The sequence below is a fragment of the Oncorhynchus nerka genome, linkage group LG12 (assembly GCF_034236695.1).
Source record: "Oncorhynchus nerka isolate Pitt River linkage group LG12, Oner_Uvic_2.0, whole genome shotgun sequence".
Lineage (NCBI taxonomy): Eukaryota > Metazoa > Chordata > Actinopteri > Salmoniformes > Salmonidae > Oncorhynchus > Oncorhynchus nerka.
The window spans coordinates 65,008,512-65,030,389 of NC_088407.1; the positions used below are offsets into that span (position 1 = coordinate 65,008,512).

At 41.0% G+C, this 21,878-nt stretch overlaps 1 long non-coding RNA gene and 1 pseudogene across 1 annotated transcript; both read left to right on the forward strand.

Moving 5' to 3' along the window:
* The first annotated feature begins 118 nt into the window (after positions 1-118).
* LOC115138602 (uncharacterized) lies at positions 119-21,020 on the forward strand. Its single transcript, XR_003864974.2, has 3 exons — positions 119-504; positions 17,982-18,148; positions 19,057-21,020. It is a non-coding gene; the product is annotated as an uncharacterized LOC115138602 (long non-coding RNA).
* LOC135574395 (bis(5'-adenosyl)-triphosphatase enpp4-like) lies at positions 6,716-12,975 on the forward strand (annotated as a pseudogene).
* Positions 21,021-21,878: the final 858 nt, after the last annotated feature.

Below are 21,878 nucleotides of genomic sequence, written 5' to 3' on the forward strand. Positions count from 1 at the left end.
TCCGGGGACTTTGAACCTGGAGGACGAGTTCACTCAAGGAGGGGAGAGGAGAATAGAGTAGAGCAGAGCAGAGCAGAGCAGAGGAGAGGAGAGGAGAGGAGAGGAGAGGAGAGGAGAGGAGAGGAGAGGAGAGGAAAACATGATTGCCATAATTTTCAGATATAAATTAGCTGGACTCCCGGACCCAGATTCCCCAGGCATAAAATTCAATTGAGTATCTCCAGTAGGCTGCAGAAAGGGGAGAGGAGACCCGTAGATTAGCCCTCGGTCCACTGGGCCAATCAGGAAGCGTCTGTTGTGGGTGTGACGCGTCTGTCGACGTATCCTATATTACGATTGGTTTACCAAGCTGCTTGTTAAAAGGAGCGCCTCTATTTTGAGGACGTTTTAGGACATCGTCAAGATATTGAAATGACAACAGCTATTGTAGATAGCTATGGATGTGAAAGCGGATCTATTTAAAACCAAATGAGAAAGCTGTGGAATTGTTGACAAACTAACAAGGTGCGTATGACGATCTTGCGCAGTCCTTCAGCTGGCTGGCTAGCTAGTAAACATCCAATGTTAGCTACCCGGCAGAGGTAGTAAGTTAGCTACCAAACTTTTAGTTTGGAAAAAAGTTGTCAGTTGTAGCTATATTTCTCTGAAGCTAGTAGGGAGCTATAACTGTCATTACAATCACTAGCTAGCTACATGATGTGCTGTGGTGGTGGTGGTGGCAGTGCATTGGTGGCAGCAGTAGTAGTGGTAGTGGTGGTGGTGGTGGTGGGGGTTGTCAATATAATGTAAGGGAAGACCCCCCTGAAATGGACAAAAATGAATGGGAACATATTGGCACCATACGAAACATATACACGATGTCCAATACCCCTCAAAGGGACAGCATTTAATTCAAAGCTTATGGCAAATGTCATATGGTAAATGCCAAGTGTCACAGCAAAAATCCAATAGAAGGTGAGCGCGCTCCACAGTAAATGTTCATATTCCAAATGCACATCAACCCAAGACCCAAGGGTCAAATTTAGAAAATTAGAAGAAAAAAACCCAACTTTATCACCCCCTTAAAAAAGTGCTTTCTGGACCGTGTGTCAATTATACATGTATAAGAACTGTATGAACATACTTTTGTCATATTTTATTGTCCATAAGGCATGTTTTGTCCATTTGCAATATGATTTCATAGGAAGTCAAAGGTCGAAGTCAAAAGTCAGTGAACCATTGCCAAATGCCATAAGAAATGTTCAAATGCAATATGAAAGTATGGAAAATGCCAAATCAGGATGTTATGTCGATTTGCCATGTACGATCATAGGAAGTCGGTTTCCAAACCCAAAATTCAGTGAACCATGTCCAAATGGCATTTAAACTGCCCAAATGATATATAGCACTACATTAAGCCATGAATCAACCTAGATGGTCTATTTGTCATGTATGATGAGGGAGAAGTGGGACTCTGTTGTTTTTTAACCATTTTTAAAAAAACGTCCAAAATGACCAGGGGTGCCCCCTATTTGATGGGCACGGGTGGGGGTTGCTCCCTACCCAACCGTAGACCCTTTTCTCCCCCTAAAGGCATTAAAAACCGTTTAAAAAAATGTGCTCCTGGTAACCCATTCCAATTACCAGGTGCACGGCTGTCCATTTGCAATATGTTTCAATGGGCATTTACCATCACGAATTTGACATGCTCAAAAATACTGCAGGAATGCGAAATTGACTGGCCCGATGAACTCGGGATGGCTGGGCAGTGATTCTGATTTCTCTCCATCACTTGTTTGTGTTGATTTCAGAATGTCAATTTGGTGATGGTCTATCACTGTTTAAACATATTGCAAATGGACACAAGTTAGCCAGCAAGTCACCGTCCATCAGTCAATTAAATATCATTCTGACACCAAACTGATACAAACTGACACCACACCCACTTTATCCAACTCGTTTAGAAGCCAACTATCACATATTTCAGAGCAGGCCCAAAATTCACAGCACCTTCTGTTTAAACCATAATAAAAACATAAAACATGTAGTTCTAGCTGCGGGTCCAGATCTGACATTATGTGTAGGCCTAGCTGAGGCGACCCCGAATCCCAAGTTTCGGCTCTATAGGTCATTTGGAGCTCGAGCAGCGATCTTAACTTCTTGGTGACAGGGGGCAGTATTTTCACGTCTGGATGAAATGCATGCCCAAATTCAACTGCCTGCTACTCATCCCCAGAAGACAAGATATGCATATTATTAGTAGATATGGACAGAAAACACTCTGAAGTTTCTAAAACTGTTTGAATCATGTCTGTGAGTATAACAAAACTTATTTAGCAGGTGAAACCCAGAGGACAAACCATTCAGATTTCGTTTATTGGAGTTCACTCTTTTCAATGAGATTTCATTGGGAATCCAGATTTCTAAGGGACCTTCTTGCAGTTCATATCGCTTCCACTGGATGTCAACAGTCTTTAGAAATTGGTTGAGGTTTTTCCTTTGTGTAATGAAGAAGTACGGCCTACTTGAACGAGGGTCACTTGAAGTGTGCTGTTAGATAGAGGCGCGTGACCAGAAAGCTAGCTACAGTTTGTTTTCCTCCTGTATTGAACACAGATCATCCCGTCTTCAATTTTATCGATGATTTATGTTAAAAAATACCTGTAGTTGTATTACAAAAGTAGTTTGAAATGTTTTGGCAAAATTTACAGGTAACTTTTGAGATATTTTGTAGTCACGTTGCGCAAGTTGGAACCGGCGCCAAATAAATTGACATTTTGGATACATATCGACGGAATTAATTGAAAAAAAGGACCATTTGTGATGTTTATGGGATATATTGGAGTGCCAACAAAAGAAGCTTGTCAAAGGTAAGGTATGAATTATATTTTTATTTCTGCGTTTTGTGTTGCGCCTGCAGGGTTGAAATATGCTTTTCTCTCTCTGTTTACAGAGGTGCTATCCTCAGATAATAGCATTGTTTGCTTTCGATGTAAAGCCTTTTTGAAATCTGACATGTTGGCTGGATTCACAACAAGTGTAGCTTTAATTTGCTATCTTGCATGTGTGATTTAATGAAAGTTTGATTTTTAAAGTAATTTATTTGAATTTGGCGCTCTGCATTTTCCCTGGCTTTTGGCCAGGTGGGACACTAGCGTCCCACATATCCCAGAGAGGTTAATTGGTGCTGAAAATGCACATTTTCCGGGCGTTGCTACTGGGTCCTTGAATGAGCTATTGGACAGAAACGTTAGGGTCCGTCTCTATGGGCTGAGGTGGTTTCAATGCACCTAGTCTTGCGACTCTAGGACTTTTCTAAATGTCGTCATTTTCGTGATGGTCAAAATGAATTGAAGTTTTGCAAATGTACGAGGCTGTTTCTTGGTCTGAGAACCTTCTAGAGCCACATAACTCACCATGTACTATCAACATGAGCTAGAGAACAGGTTTCTAAAGTTTCAGAGCTCTAGGTCTGACGGTTCTTTGATAGATCGAACGAAGGTAACTATTTCAGGTTCTGTGTGTCTGTAAGACCCACACTCTGTCACTTCGTCCTTGCTGTGTGTGTGTGTGAGCTTTTCTTGGAAATCTGATGGGAGACACGACTGATTTACAGTTCATGAGTGTTGCCTAATCACACATATGAAGTTTTGGAAAGATGTGACTATTTTAACCCTTCAAAACAGCCCCTATGACCCCAATTAAAGGCACTTCCAGTTGGCACTTCCAGTTGGCACAGGAAGCTAAAAGTAAACATATATACCCCCTCCTTGGGGTAGTCTCTTACAGAATGTTGAGTTTTAAGTCTTTACGTTAACTTCTTGCGTCGAGCCAACCCGGATCCCGGATCATGACGAAAGCCTCAAGCTCATTACCATAACGCAACGTTAACTATTCATGAAAATCGCAAACAAAATGAAATCAATATGCTAGCTCTCATGCTTAGCCTTTTGTTAACAACACTGTCATCTCAGATTTTCAAAAATATGCTTCTCTACCATAGCAAAACTAGCATTTAGCATTTAGCGTTAGCATTTAGCATTAGCATTTAGCGTTAGCATCACCAGGCAACATTTTCACAAAAACCAGCAAAAACATTCAATAAATCATTTACCTTTGAAGAACTTTGGATGTTTTCAATGAGGAGACTCTCAGTTAGATAGCAAATGTTCAGTTTTCCTGAAAGATGATTTGTGCAGGAGAAATCGGTCCGTTTTCTGCGTCATGTTTGGCTACCAAAAAAAAACAAAAATTCAGTTATAAAAACGCCAAACTTTTTCCAAAATAACTCCATTATATCGACTGAAACATGGCAAACGTTGTTTAGAATCAATCCTCAAGGTGTTTTTCTACATATCTCTTCAATGATGTATCGTTCCTGGAAGTGTGCTTCTGCTTCTGTAACCCATGGCAAAATGAGTGTTACTGACAATTGCGCACCAATTTAGACAAAGGACACCGGACGGCCCCCTGGCAAATGTAGTCCCTTATGGCCATTCTTCCAATGATATGCCTACAAATACGCCACAATGCTGCAGACATCTTGGATGAACGGCAGAGCGCATAAGCTCGTTCACAGCATATTCACAGCCATATAAGGAGACGTTAGTAAAACACAGCGTCAAAAATCCTGTTCATTTCCTGTTTGAAGTTTCATCTTGGTTTCGCCTGTAAGATCAGTTCTGGGGTACTCACAGATAATATCTTTGCAGTTTTGAAAACGTCAGAGTGTTTTCTTTCCAACGCTGGCAATTATATGCATAGTCGAGCATCTTTTCGTGACAAAATATTGCGCTTAAAACGGGCACGTTTTTTTATCCAATCATGACATAGCGCCCCCATAGGTTGAAGAGGTTAAGAACTGACTGATTTACAGAGGGTTGAATGAGTGTGTGTGATTTCAGAAAATCACAGAAATCTCGCAGAGCTCCGAAACTCACCTTAACGGATTCCTCTGAACAACTGGATCTGTAACTTTTTGGAGAAAAAAAAACGAACATTTCTTGGACCATCACCAATTGTACATTGTACGATTTCTCGTCAATTACAATAGATAAATGGCTGGTTCTTTTTTTCCTGTCACCGTAGGTTCATGTACTTTGACGTGAAGTGGTCAAATTAGCGCTTTATTTTTGTTTTTGACCTATAATCCCAGAAAAATGGCCTTAACTCAAAAAGCGTTGAGGCCTCAACACCATCTTGTTTCTGGGCTAACAGCCCATTAGTCCAAACCTATGCTCACCAAGTTTTGTCTTCGAAGTCTTTTCCGTTTAGGAGAAATGGCCATGGTGGCCATTGGTGATGTTTTGTACATTTGCAATAAGATTCCAATCGCCATCTGGTGGAATTTACCCGGGACAGTGGAAAAAGGACCAAAATTTGAAAATGTTATAAAACGGAAACCGAATGTCGGTTTCCCGGAAGATCTGGCCCCGATAAACGGCCCGCCGCCGTGTTTTACAAACATTCGTGGACGTTTAGTAAGGGACCGTACATTTGCAATATGGAGATTTTCATCGATCATACAGCAAATGCAGAAAAGTGCCCTTCATGTATGTAATGACTAATTTCCTGATTTTCTAGTTAGCTCCATTAGCTTAGCAGTTGTCATTTGATTTCCATTTTAAACCCTAGCCTGCAGGCTTTGCATATGGGCGGTGTAATTCACTGGGACTTGTTTGACAATAACCACAGGTGTGTTTGTGTGTGTGTCACTGTGTGTGTGTGTCACAGTTTCACAGTATGTTTGTGTGTCACAGTGTGTGTGTGTCACAGTGTGTCTGTGTCACAGTGTGTTTGTGTCACAGTGTGTGTGACACAGTGTGTGTGTTTGTCACAGTGACACCGTGTGTGTGTGTGTGTCCTGTGAGCCCTGCCAGATCACACCATTGGTAATTCAGTATATTAAGGAGATTTCACAGACTTGTAAAATATCATAGCCCTCTCTGTTCTCCTTAGTAAGATGAAACTTACTCGAAAATGACATTTGGACATGGGAGAGTGTCACGTTCTGACCTTTATTTCCTTTGTTTTGTCTTTATTTTAGTATGGTCAGGGCGTGAGTTGGGGTGGGCAGTCTATGTTTTGTGTTTCTATGTCTTTCTATTTCTGTGTTCGGCCTAGTATGGTTCTCAATCAGAGGCAGGTGTTGTTAGTTGTCTCTGATTGAGAATCATACATAGGTAGCCTGTTTTTCACTGTTGGTTTGTGGGTGATTGTTTCCTGTGTCAGTGTTTGTGACACACGGGACTGTTTGGTCACATATATTGTTTTTGTATTTTGTGTTCATGTTGAGTTTTTCTTATTAAAACATGGACACTTACCACGCCCCATCTTGGTCCGATCCTTGCTTACACCTCTTCAGAGGAAGAAATCAGCCGTTACAGAGCGTCTCCCTCAGGGAGAGGAAGCTTTTCAGAAAATGTCATCTTGAAATACATGTATATTATACGTCTTTATAACAATATATTATAGCTAAAGGCTTTATTGGTATATACTCCACAACCATAATTTGGTATTTTTCCATCACAAAGTTTGTTTGGACTTTTAGTTGAAGCATTTGCACCTCCCCCGACTGCAGTCATCGACTTCCGTCTGCTTTCGTAAGTCACCTTGAACACGGCCATATAAAGGCTTTATTGGTTTTAAAGCTAGAATAGTTAGTTGTTACATACATTTTTTAAATTTCTAAATTAATGACAGATACCCATTGATTCTTGAAGAATATTACTTATAAATGCCTCAAGGTTAGTCAAAATGTTACCCAAAATATAAGCTTGTTTTACTCCAATGCTTGTAAACAAACACTTTATAGCTTCAAAACATTGTTAAAACTATCATTTTGATATAATGGATGGTTAGTCCTTGCATTCATAGCTCTGTCTATGAATTTGAGTGGTCACATTTCTCCAGGCCCATCCCTCAGCTTTATACCAAAACAGAGGTGGCGGCCGGCCGCCCAACAACCTGCCCGCTTGACCCTATCCCCTCCTCTCTTCTCCAGACCATTTCCGGAGACCTTCTCCCTTACCTCACCTCGCTCATCAACTCATCCCTGACCGCTGGCTACGTCCCTTCCGTCTTCAAGAGAGCGAGAGTTGCACCCCTTCTGAAAAAACCTACACTCGATCCCTCCGATGTCAACAACTACAGACCAGTATCCCTTCTTTCTTTTCTCTCCAAAACTCTTGAACGTGCCGTCCTTGGCCAGCTCTCCCGCTATCTCTCTCAGAATGACCTTCTTGATCCATATCAGTCAGGTTTCAAGATTAGTCATTCAACTGAGACTGCTCTTCTCTGTATCACAGAGGCGCTCCGCACTGCTAAAGCTAACTCTCTCTCCTCTGCTCTCATCCTTCTAGACCTATCGGCTGCCTTCGATACTGTGAACCATCAGATCCTCCTCTCCACCCTCTCCGAGTTGGGCATCTCCGCGCGGCCCACGCTTGGATTGCGTCCTACCTGACAGGTCGCTCCTACCAGGTGGCGTGGCGAGAATCCGTCTCCACACCACGTGCTCTCACCACTGGTGTCCCCCAGGGCTCTGTTCTAGGCCCTCTCCTATTCTCGCTATACACCAAGTCACTTGGCTCTGTCATAACCTCACATGGTCTCTCCTATCATTGCTATGCAGACGACACACAATTAATCTTCTCCTTTCCCCCTTCTGATGACCAGGTGGCGAATCGCATCTCTGCATGTCTGGCAGACATATCAGTGTGGATGACGGATCACCACCTCAAGCTGAACCTCGGCAAGACGGAGCTGCTCTTCCTCCCGGGAAGGACTGCCCGTTCCATGATCTCGCCATCACGGTTGACAACTCCATTGTGTCCTCCTCCCAGAGCGCTAAGAACCTTGGCGTGATCCTGGACAACACCCTGTCGTTCTCAACTAACATCAAGGCGGTGGCCCGTTCCTGTAGGTTCATGCTCTACAACATCCGCAGAGTACGACCCTGCCTCACACAGGAAGCGGCGCAGGTCCTAATCCAGGCACTTGTCATCTCCCGTCTGGATTACTGCAACTCGCTGTTGGCTGGGCTCCCTGCCTGTGCCATTAAACCCTACAGCTCATCCAGAACGCCGCAGCCCGTCTGGTGTTCAACCTTCCCAAGTTCTCTCACGTCACCCCGCTCCTCCGCTCTCTCCACTGGCTTCCAGTTGAAGCTCGCATCCGCTACAAGACCATGGTGCTTGCCTACGGAGCTGCGAGGGGAACGGCACCTCAGTACCTCCAGGCTCTGATCAGGCCCTACACCCAAACAAGGGCACTGCGTTCATCCACCTCTGGCCTGCTCGCCTCCCTACCACTGAGGAAGTACAGTTCCCGCTCAGCCCAGTCAAAACTGTTCGCTGCTCTGGCCCCCCAATGGTGGAACAAACTCCCTCACGACGCCAGGACAGCGGAGTCAATCACCACCTTCCGGAGACACCTGAAACCCCACCTCTTTAAGGAATACCTAGGATAGGATAAAGTAATCCCTCTCACCACCCCCCCCCCTTAAAAGATTTAGATGCACTACTGTTCCACTGGATGTCATAAGGTGAATGCACCAATTTGTAAGTCGCTCTGGATAAGAGCGTCTGCTAAATGACTTAAATGTAATGTAAATGTGATCGCTTTATTTTTTTCAACTAAGGACTCTAACCTTAGTGTGTACTCCACACTAATTTGGTCTCACTCACTCACTCACTCACTCACTCTTAGAATGTTAGCGCTGCTGTACTTCCTCTTTAGCGTCGCCTCATTGGCTGCTTCGTTGGGAAAGACAGAAAGTGGCGGCGGTGTTGTTGGTGTCGTTTGACGGTTTCAGAGCTGACTATCTCAGACGGTTCCTTCTATCCAACCTAAAGCTTCTGTACTCACAGGGAGTCCTTGTGGAACAGATTACTAATGTCTTTATCACCAAGACCTACCCCATCCATTACAGCCTGGTAATATATATATATGACAGGTCTGTATGCAGAGTCTCATGGTGTCGTAGCTAGCAATGTGTTTGACTTCACCACCTTCAATGACAACGACCCCTTCTGGTGGACGAAGCCGTGGCACTCTGGGTACAAGAAGTTACGGCACTCTGGGGAAGGTGCATCTGCGACAGCCTAAAATCAGACACTGATGTAGTTTTCCAACAGCAATGCTCAGTGCAACATGACACACACCCTTGCTTTTCATTGGAATGTCAAAATAAACTCCCCCATATCACACACTCACAAACTGTAAATATATATGTGTACATTGAACTATCAATTGGTGAGAGAGAGAGAGAGACTCAAATATCACATCAATTTGTACATATCCACACTGTATACAATCACGTCCAAGTTCGTTTCAGTCATGTTTTTGGTCACGTTCGCGTGGGTCAAACAAAAACACTAATGATTGGTTGACAATAGAGCCTCCCACAATGCAGGGTGATGCTGCAGGGTGAAGTTGGGGAAGATCAACTTCAAAAACTTGCAGTCGACTCACGTAATGACGTTTGATCACATGGTTATTGTAAAGCTCAGGCAGTCGTAATGTGGCACAAGTCTGACAATTTTTATCCACACAATGCAACACACTTTGAATGGCGGTGACCAACATTGGTCATCGACTCGACAAAATTGATCAACTCAAACATGGACAATATTACATTGCATTATATTGTGCTCAGTTCTGCTGATTTTTATTTTTTTTACTGTACGAGTTTGTGTGTGTTAACAGGTAGATTACAACGTGGGTCTGCTGCTGTCAGAGCTGAAGCGGTTGGGGTTGTGGGGGCGTGTCAACGTCATCGTCACCAGCGACCAGGGAATGGCCCAGTATTACACTGATCGCATCATCAGACTGGACGAATGTCATTACCCTGACAACTACTCAGTAGTAGACCTAACCCTTGCTGCTATCATACCCAATGGAGCTATACACACACACACACATATACTCACTGTGAGTGAGAAGTTTATGACTAGTTGATAGAGGAATTCTAAATTCCTTTATGCTTTAATTGCCAAAATCAATTAGCACTCATTTCTAATTCATTAATGAATTGTAAATTCATTAATTATGCATGAAGTAGATCGAGACCAGTCTTAAAAGCCAGGTAAAGAGCGTTTAATTCCAGAGAGTACTGAAGCATACACATTTTTCCACAGGTTATAAACTGAACATGACATCATCAGTTTATCCCCCCTCTCTCCGATTCTCACAAGAGCCCATTGTTCATCAGGCCTGGAACGTTTCCCAGACATTTCTTATCTGTCGGGCAAACCATAGCCTGCTCCCCCGTTAACTTTCCAAGAGGCCCAGACAATTAATTCATTCTGCTTACATTTTCAGTAACAGCTTAACCAATAACTTTTACTTTTCATACCATAACATAATAGTATTAGAATAAAATGGTTCTAATCATTAATGTATACATAATTAAATCATCTAAACTATAATTTCCTCTAACAATCCTCCCTTTGATCAAATATTATACATTCAATTCTATATCTAGTTTTATTTAATCATAAAAAATGAAAGTATAAACGAACTTAACTAACCTTTTTATAGAGGTTTATCAGATTATCATATGAATAGACACATAATCAACAAATCAATTATAAATGTTTATCCAACTCTTCACATTTCATCAATCAAATCCAACCTTAACTCCAACTGTTTTTAAACCTACATCAGAATCATAACTCTTCCTTCCGGATTTTCGTCACGACCTTCATTAAAAAAACAGTTTAATCATGGAAACAAATTACAATCTAATTCCCCTTCATCTCAACACTATTCTCATCAAACATAAATTCCCCACAAATGACAGATCCAGATTCGTCCACTTCCTCTGTAGACATGCCTTCAGTCCTCCACGGGTCAGAACCTGGAATCGGCCCATAACGCACCATCTGTAGTGTCATTGATCTCTCCAGAGTCCTGGAAACAATAACTTTCATACATACACGCAATCAACCACGTACGTACAAGACTAACACAGTCACACCGGTTAAGGTAGCCCACAACACCACATTTTTCCATAAATACTGTCTACCCAATTTAGTTCAGAGAATTATCCACCCCAGAGTTTCTGCCAACCTGTGAGCCAGGGTGGTCAAAACAGCTGAGGCTTCGGGCACTGATTCGTCCGGAGCTGTGCTACCTGGGATGTAAGACATGGTCCTGATTACCATGCCCACTTCCTCCTTTTATCTAATGCAATTCTATTCTGTCAGGTCTTCCAGCTGATTGCTTCAGTCTGTTCTACAAACCCTTTAATAACCCTTCTGGTAACTATAATTAATCCAGTCTACATTCTTATTGAGAGTAGACCACTCTAATCCTGCCAGTATCTGATTTCCTGCCTTGAACTCATCCGGCACACCTCGTGGAACCCCAATGTTATCAATATATACTCTTTCGCCAAAAGACCTAGATGGAGCATCTCTTCTCTCTCGTTTTGGCTAACTTCATGTCTTGGTGTTGTATGAGTGTAAAAGGCATTCCTAACCAGTCGGCAATACTGCACAAACTCATTCCCCCGCACAACCACCAGATGTCGACACTGGCCCATTTTATTTGATTGAAGTCCCCAGAGTTCAACCAGCCTGTCAATTCAGACATGGTCTCGTCAGTGGTCATATTCTCTGTACCAACTTGGTTCCTGGGGATATAAATAGTGCAAATCAATACAACTGTCATTATTTGGCATTCCTGCTTTCATGAACAGCTTTACCATACATGCCATTCCCTTAGGGGAATTAATTCCGTTCAGTGGAAAAGGGATAGTTGTTAACTGGGGTTTAGCGTTCACACAGGCATAACATTCTTCTTTAGCCACTGATCTGGCCGTATATTGAATCCATTCCAACCATAAGTTGGACTCCCCAAACCCAGTCTCCACCTCTATAACTTAACTGGTCGAAGCCCACATTACCATAAACCGAGATACTGAGTATTGACCGCCTTAATGTTAATTTGCACCTTTATACAATACTTCCTTTGCTCGGGAACACAGTCCAAAATGCCAACCCTTACTATACTCCACCTGATCCCACATTGAGTGTATGGGTTTTACGTAGCCATCCTTTTCAGTGTGAGCTATGACCTGTGTCCACGATCAATATGGGAACCTGCACTGATATCTCTTCTATTTTGGAACAAAATCCCCACCGTCTAAACCATGGGTCAAATTACCACTCTCCGCATCTCTAGTAGGGCGTGCTGTATCAGGAATACGTCACCCACGATAAGACAGCTCAGACGAACAGCTTCCATGTGAAACCCCACCCTTTCCCCGAGAACACATCACTTAGCAAGAGCCAGATACATCTTCACTTCTATGAACACAAACAGGGGTGACAGGACAGGGAGGGTTACTTCATTCGAGAGATGGCCCCCGGAATTCTGTTAATTCCAGTTCTCCTCCCGAACACTGTTTATTTGTTCGACAGTGAATATGTATCTTACCCCCCCGCAGTGCGATATGAATCCGGGTGGCCCACGGGACTGGATTGAGTGTCTTCACCTGTAGTTCACCTGTAGTGCATAAACTCTTGGACATACAGGTTTGGTTAATAGAACAGTTTCTTATTCGTCAAACCAATTAACACATTTTTTTTTATTAGTTAATTATCCCGTAGGTCACATCCTATTCTAGAACACTATTTACCCATCCCCCTTTTGTTACCTGGCTCTGCCCAGGTAACAACCTTGCCTTATTCTTATACAATGACTTAGATAAGATTTAGTGAATTATCCTTATGTCTGAAATTCCATTTAGGAGTGTCCCTTTCATTTTCCACATGTCCAATTCTCACTTTTGTCTCCACTCAGTAACTTATCTACCCACTATGTTATCTTTGCTCGTCCTGGCCCCCCTTCTAAAGCTTCTCTGTTCTCCAACCTTCAAGGTCTCTGCAGTGCGGGGGAGGGCTCCTCTGTATGTTTCTCATGTTTTCCAAATTTGAACTACATGTCTCACTGTTTGGCTCCATCCAAACCCATGGACCCTCTTTTAGAAAAAAACATGTCTATGAGCGGCTTTTCTCCAAATTCCTTAATCAATCTATCTTAATCCTAACAATAATCCTAACTCCTCATAGATGTCCTATATTCCTGTTAAATATAATACTATTTAAAAACGTATAATCTAATAAATGCTAACCATATTAAAAATCCTTCCTACACTAACAAGCCCTCTCCTTGGGGACCCTCAGTATTCTATCTGACAATAACATGGATTTAATGTGTTGCAAAGTGTGGAATAAAACTTTGGTCCTGTAAAACAGAGTAAAGCAGAACAAAGCATTCTTATAACCCATCTGGTCCTCTCAGCTATTCTTATCCAGCACCAGGTGGGCACCATGCCACCCTTCACGACAGGGAGAACAAACATACATGGGTCATCCTCAGTCAGTCTTATCCTCCCCTCAAAGCATGTTTCACCTCAGCCTCTCCAACTGGAGCATCAAGCAAAGGCATCATGCCTGAAGCCTTCACCACATCTGTAACAGACTTCTTAAAACACGGTATGATGCAAGCAGCACATCACATCAATAACAAATAATACAAGAATTAGGGTCAGAAATCCAGTAACCACCATACCAGTATACTTACCAAACCAGTCTCCCAACCAGGTGGACAGTCAGACTCCTCTACCCCCGCCATGGTCCTCATCTCAGCAGATAGTGCATCAAGCCCATTTAAGGCCCTTAGATATACTACCATCTGGACTGGTGTTATTAGGGATATACGTACAACATTGTTCACCGAACATCTTGCAGACTCCCCCCTGACTAGCAAGAAGCATATTCTAAGCAAGTCTATTCTGTATAAGACAGCCACAAATTGTCCCTACCATCAAAACCAGTCTCCGTGTCTAATTGATCAATAGCTGAATAGTCTAACATTAATTACCTGAATGGGATTTTTAGCACAGTGGTGGCAGGTTTGGTCCAGGGGTGGTAGAGGAGTGTGTCCGGCCCTGGTTCGTGTGAGACCTCCAGTTTTTGGGAGTACCTTAATAGAAAACACACCCACCGTGTCTGTCCCGGTCCTTTGTAGTCCGGGGGTGTAAGTGCCTGCATCAGAGAGCTTAATAGTTTTGATGGTTAGTAGGATTTCATCACCTTTACAAAGTTCAACAGTACTCCCAGGTTTCCCCCATATCATGGGAAACCTATCCACCTTTGTGGGATTCCCTATGCCATAAAGATATCCTCTTCTCCAGTCCCAGAACTGTCCCAAGTTGGTTATCATGTAATCCCCATACGGACACCCTCCCCCATTACACAGGTAATGTCCCCCGTCTTTTGACACTCCTGTACACGGGTGTTAAAATCAAGCAAAAATACCTCAATTCCTTCCCTGCCCTGTTGGCTCAAAATATGTTATCTTCCCCTATTTATTCTCAATGATGAATATGACTTTCTCTCTGTTACAATACCAACTCCCTAATAGCCCATTCAAAAAAAAAATCTTCACAGCTAATGTTATAAGACAGAATCCTGAACCACTTTCTCATTTGCGGTTCAAACAGTAATTCTAAACCCTCAACCAAAACTGCTTCATTTCTAATGAATTTACCTTAAAACTAGTAACTCAATATGACACCATTCATTATACAAATGACTCTCCCCTGAGGCTGATCAGACCTCAGAAGCCAGTCATGATAAGGTCGAAAGGCCATACCATATTAGACATAATGATCCCTTTATCCTTACAATAGAAATAGTCACCTGTATGATTCAAACCCATAAAAAAACATCTCATAAGGTTCCATATGTGAGCGTGCCTCTTTAAAATCTCCTTGCACTAAAACAAATCGTTCTAACAGTTGTTTTATATATATATAATTTGCAGACCTTTTTCAATTTGGTCGTTTAAAGCTGCACTCTCCCCCAAAATTATAATCCCAGGAGGCCTCTAAAAGTGAGCCACCACATCCCTAACTATCATTCACTAATGCTACCTCGAATCAGAAACTCAATTAGTGAACTATAACTAAAACCTAATGATAATTCCCCTTTGACTCAAATCATTAATCATAAGTTTTAAACATCGTCTACGGATATGTTTACTTAAATGACCATGCTACCTTTAGATACAATTAACCCGATAACATTATTATCCAATGCATTACTTTTTCTCTCTGCCGCAAATGTCGTACATTTCGCAGTGTAAGGAATCCGTAATTTAATCCCCGATATTTAATAAATATGCATTTGCATTCCCTCATGGCTCTTTTAATTTACTTACTTATGGGTAACTTTCATCCGTTCCGGAACAAAGAGTTCTATCTAAAACCCGCCAGAACACACTGTTCAACTAAGTTAAATCAAACCCTAAAATTGACTATAACCAATAAACAAATAAACAAAACACTTTTATCTCAACTTCTGAAAGGTTACTCGAAGCCTCGATACACACACTAACAGCCATACAGTTTGCTCCGTTATTCCCAGTCTCTGGTGACAAAAGTGTCTCGCTAGTGACGTCATCATCAAGCGCTCAACCTGCCAATTCGTAGCGACTTCAAATGGATTGTAAATAATTCTTGTTCGATTAACCAAACCTAATTTATCACATCTGTTCTAATCCTGAATTATAATTTACCACCCCAACCAACATCTCTAAATTCGCCAATTTTATAAAAGCTTTTCGATGGGCATAAATCATAATGGTCTCTTTGTTATCATTTAGAATCCATTTTGCTCTAAATACCTGTCTCGTCTTTGACTTAGTATTTTAATTACAACTCTATTCCCAATACGTTATTCAGTTGTCTAATTACAACTCAGACCAGCATTAGTGAGTGCTCACCTTAAAAATGCCTTGTCTCTGGGAACAGGGAAATCCCCTTAACCCAAACATTTACTCCTACAACGACACCCAATAATTCTTATGATCCCTTCACGTCGTTCGTTTTAAATCTCTTGATGTATCATGTAACTTATTTTTCTCTCTTCGAATTGTCGTCCCACAATATTTTTTCCACTGTCATACACTCAAACCACTGTGATTACCGTGCACTGTCCCTTTAAGATAAGACATTTTATTTGTTCCCCGCAATGAGGACGGAATTCAGATCATTTTTAGAATACGTTACTTTTTGTTCAAATTCACTGGTGTTACCTTAACCAAAAATCAATAATCAGAAAAACAATCACAACTTCTTACGATTAAACTATTCTTACCTAATTTATAGTCCAAAGCGTTGCACTATATAGCCCCATTGAGTGTCTAGCAATTCCGTTGCTTGGCTATAGACACAAATCTGCCCGCCTTTGTAAAATATATATTCCCTATTCAGATTGAGTTCAGTCTTAAATTCTAATCATCAGAGTAAACCCAACCGAACTTCTCAATTTACTATACCCTAACATTAAACGTACCATGTTTTTGTGTTTAACTTCTCATGTCAATTGATTCCTAAATAGCCATAACGCCCAGGCAGGCTGAAATTGTATTGTATCTCTCCGGTATCCCCTCCATTTAACTTTAGGTAACTCTCTTCTATGATACATCTATTTAATTACGACTCCCATCTCAATACATTATTTTACTGTTACTTAGTTACTTCTAGTTACTATTCTGTCTGACTACGTGTGTGTCCCTTTAAAAATAATCAGTATGTATTTTCCATCTCGGTCGGGTGCGTTTCTCATGATTTAAGTTTAGCTCTTTTATGGAAATCTTACCAATAGCTTTGACTTTTGAAACAAACATTAGGTCTAACCTTACAACCATAAGCCCAGGGTTTGTAAAGCCCTAGTATTTTCCGGTTGTGTCAGAGGGCTTTTAAAGAACGCTAATAATCGTTATCTCACGCCACTATTTGTTAAACTTCCCTCTCGCCTGGAACTGTCATGTCTAAAGAATGGCTTTTATCTCATTTCTTTAGATTTAAGTTTCCCTCTCCTCCTTATTTGGATATTTCCCGTAGTATTAGTTGAATCGGGACGGTGATCAATACTGCCACTATTCACATGACCAATCCAGTTATTTTGCGCTTGCCGTCTCTCTACGCCCAGTATTTGTACAAAATCACCGTCCTATTTCCCAGTACCTATTTAATATCCCTTCTTAATCTCGGGCTGGTGTGCCACTCATGACTAAGTTTTAGTTTATTTTCGGTAGTGCACATTACCACAGGTTATTTTCGAACCTGCTTCAGTGTATATCGGTTATACAAAACCCAGTGTATGATGGTCATACATACCCTGTGGGAATAGTAAGGCCCCCATTATTGATGATTTCTGAAAATTTCAGAACATCAATTAAAGAGCTCAAATCCCCCCAGAATCGAGAATAAAGGCTACTTTACCTGCTGCCGGCTGGGAAAACATTGTTCGTTTGAATCTAGTCACCCTCCCTGTCCTCTGTGATAATACGCAGGCCTGTTTCAATTTTTACCTCAATTCAGAGGTCAGGTCTTTAGTAAAACGAGTCAAAAACTCGTCCGTGCACGATTTTCAGCGTATTATCTTCAGGCACAGTGAGCGTTATTTAGATCCGGCACATCGAAGGACCAAATTGATAGAGGAATTCTAAATTCCTTTATGCTTTAATTGCCAAAATCAATTAGCACTAATTTCTAATTCATTAATGAATTGTAAGTTCATTAATTATGCATGAAGTAGATCGAGACCAGTCTTAAAAGCCAGGTAAAGAGCGTTTAATTCCAGAGAGTACTGAAGCATACACATTTTTCCACAGGTTATAAACTGAACATGACATCATCAGTTTATCCCCCCTCTCTCCGATTCTCACAAGAGCCCATTGTTCATCAGGCCTGGAACGTTTCCCAGACATTTCTTATCTGTCGGGCAAACCATAGCCTGCTCCCCCGTTAACTTTCCAAGAGGCCCAGACAATTAATTTTTTTCTGCTTACATTTTCAGTAACAGCTTAACCAATAACCTTTACTTTTCATACCATAACATAATAGTATTAGAATAAAATGGTTCTAATCATTAATGTATACATAATTAAATCATCTAAACTATAATTTCCTCTAACACTAGTTAAAGGAGATTCTGGTTAATGTGTCAGCTGCTGGGGCTGCCACTGGCGCCAAACAACTGATCTCTGTCCCAGGCACGCTGCTTCCTGGCTGGGGAGGGCTGTGTCAACACCTCCCTAATGGTGGGACTGGTGGTGGGGGTACTGCTGGTTCTCACCACACTCACAGGTCAGTCTGCCTTATTGTTTGTATTACATGCATTACATTATTATCATGTTTCTATTGAAATATGTTGTTTTTACTATAGCTGAAAGACAGGACATTTAAATGCACTACAGTCGTGGCCAAAAGTTTTGAGAATGACACAAATATTAATTTTCACAAAGTCTGCTGCCTCAGTTTGTTTGATGACAATTTGCATATACTCCAGAATGTTATGAAGAGTGATCAGATTAATTGCAATTAATTGCAAAATCCCTCTTTGCCTTGCAAATGAACTCAATCTCAAAAAAACATTTTCACTGCATTTCAGCCCTGCCACAAAAGGACCAGCTGACATCATGTCAGTGATTCTCTCGTTTAAAAAAAAATGTTTTAAATGTTATATCCGTTATTTTACCAGGTAAGTTGACTGAGAACACGTTCTCATTTACAGCAACGACCTGGGGAATAGTTATAGGAGAAAGGAGGGGGATGAATGAGCCAATTGTAAACTGGGGATTATTAGGTGACCGTGATGGTTTGAGTGCCAGATTGGCAATTTAGCCACAGCATGCCAGGGCAGATTGCAGAGGTCTTCAAAAAGAAGTGTCAACACTGCAAATATTGACTCTTTGCATCAACTTCATGTAATTGTCAATAAAAGCCTTTGACACTTATGAAATGCTTGTAATTATACTTCAGTGTTCCATAGTAACATCTGACAAAAATATTTAATGACACTGAAGTTGCAAACCTTGTGGAAATTAATATTTGTCATTCTCAAAACTTTTGGCCACGAATGTACTACCCTTCTCTCTCCCTCTCTTCTCTCTCTCTTCTCTCTCTTCCTCTCCCCTCTCCCCTCTCTCTTCCTCTCTCCTCTCTCTTTTCCTCTCCTCTCTCTCTCTCTCTCTCTCTCTCTCTCTCTCTCTCAGGTCTGTTCAAGTTGTGGAGGCCACGGCGTCAGTCTGCCTCTCGTCCCTTCCAACACATCTCGATACAGGACGATTATGTTGATGATGCTGACCCTCTGCTAGACTAAATGAATCAATCACAGCTCCCAGCCCGACTATACTGACCAGCCACAGATCATAACAACAAACCATGCAGCAAAACAAGCAACAAACCAAAGCTCACCACCATGCTCCCAACAACCAGTCAGAACTCAAATGGGAATAAATAGGGAATAGTGTCCTTTCAGACACAGCCATACTCTTTTACAAGAGTTACAGAGCGGTAGTCAGATTTCAGATTTATACACTCCTCATTCTCTGTGGTACAATACTTACAGTATGGAGTATTCAAATAAATATGTACACTATAAATAAACATATTGAACCATAAATAGATAAAACTAAAGAAATAAGACACTAAAGAGAAGACTGGGGTTACTTGAATTTGTCTGTATACAGAGAAACCATCTAATATGATATAACACGTGTTTATATATTTGAAGAAATGCTCTGTTAATTTTTTTGCAAGACAATCCTATAAAGAAGAATACATGTTTGCTAGGAGAGCTTCTGGTAAAGGTATGTAAATTTGTATTTTGAAGGGTTTATTTCCTAAAGAGTACCGCTATATTGCAGAAGTAGCAGTAGTAATTGTTTGAACAGCAGTGATGGGTTTTGTTAGTTACTCTGTAGACTGCTGAGCCAGGGAGTGGAGTCAGAAACAGGACTGAAGCTATGTTTCTGCTGTTTGTTAGTCAGTTAATTTGATTATATTTAGAAGTGTGTGTGTCTGTGTGTGCTGAGGTAAGCTATAGCTCTGGTACTGTATGGTTTCCTGTAGTGTTAAAAGGAGACAGACAAGCTATATTGTTCGATTCAGGTCCTTTATCTGAAAATAAGTTATTGAAGGAAAACAGTTTCAGTTTGTCTGATTCTCTGGTCAAGCCACTGTGTGTGCGTGTGCCCGCGTGTGTGTGTTGGTAGAGAAAGGCTGTGTGCCTGTGTGTGTGTGTGTCGGTGTAGAGAAGTCAAAGATCTGCTGTTACTATGGTTACTATACCATAGTAACCATAGTACTATGATTAATATGCTGTAACTATGCTGTTATTATGGTTACTGCACAGTAACTTTACTGTTACTATGTCAACCGCCCACCTCCAGGTGACTACTGAACTGGTCCTCAGGGTGTTTCTGCTCATATTGTCATTGACTGACATATGAAGCGTAAAGTAAACCTAAATGTTGTGTCCACATTGTATCATTATTTTGCAAAGCATCTATGATTAATCATTACACTGGATATAACTGACGTGTGTGTGTGTGTGTGTGTGTGTGTGTGTGTGTGTGTGTGTGTGTGTGTGTGTGTGTGTGTGTGTGTGTGTGTGTGTGTGTGTGTGTGTGTGTGTGTGTGTGTGTGTGTGTGTGTGTGTGTGTGTGTGTGTGGGGAAAGAAGGGGAAAGAGTATGTGTCATTGGAACCACCAGGAAAAAAGAAAATAACACAACCACACATGTTGGGTATGAATAGTTTATATATTCTTAATTTCAGTCACATTATAATGTATTAAAATGCAAAGATATAAAATTAAATAGATACTGACTCATGTAACATTTGTATATTTTTCTGATGAAACTACATGTTTTAAAATATGGGTTATCTTATCTCTTATTACCAATATCGCTATAGATACTACTACTATATCTGTCGTATCTTATAGTATGTCTGAATTGTCACAGGTTAATAGTCTTTTCAGGAGGTAATGTTACATTAATAATCCATCTCACAGCATCAACTTTAGTGCAACAATCTCCAAACATTAGCATCAGAGGGGTATGTCACCAAGAAAGATCAATAAGTTAGCCTGTCAAACGTTGAACCCTCCAGAGGGGTATACTACAAAGCTAGATCAAGGAGTTAGCCGGTTAACTTGCCTGAATATTTTTTAAATACCTTTGTTTTTTTTTTGGGGGGGTAAGCTTGAAATGGGGCAGACCCAGGACAACAACACAATATCAAAGTCCTATAAAACACTATTTTCATCATTCTCATTCAGTTTGGACATTCTAAATGGAAGAACATAAATCAGCAGTACATAACTAGAATCAATATTGCTAGGGGCAACAAGAGATATGTCCAAGCTGAGGGACATGGACACATCAACATTAGAAAAATGTAAACCCACACCAAATAAAAACACTAATATATTTATTTATTAAACTCCTTGAGATGAACCAACTATGTCGTTTTCAAGGGGGTCCTGTGAGTTCAAATGAAGTAATGACTAATGTCATAACTTCTATATCACACCTGTACAATACATCCATGTTAAGTTTGGTTAAAGGTAGATTCAACAATATGACATCATCATTTCTGTTAACTGCAGAAATTAATTTGACTGTTGATTTCTGTAAGTAGGAAGTTGACCCATATGATGATGTCATATTGCAGTGTACCTTTAACCTGCTCTGTGGTTATAAGAGCTGGCTCCAGCTCAGCCTGATGCCCTGACTGACTTTATTTTTTATAAAACTAGTTTCTGATATGAACCTGGAACAATACAGCCTAATCTCTGAGCCGATTGCGTCTCAAACTTTGGCTACAAAGTTCAGACCCTTTACCTGCTGTTACTTTTGACCCAGAACAGAAACAGAGAGAGGTTAAAGGTCAAATGTAGAATGCTGAGTCCACTTGTGACTCCAAATGCAGATGCTCAAGTGTATTATTGCTTTTATAAATAAAGTTAATATATATTTGCACCATATCAAGTTCATATATGTTCATATATATTTGCCCAAAAAATAAGT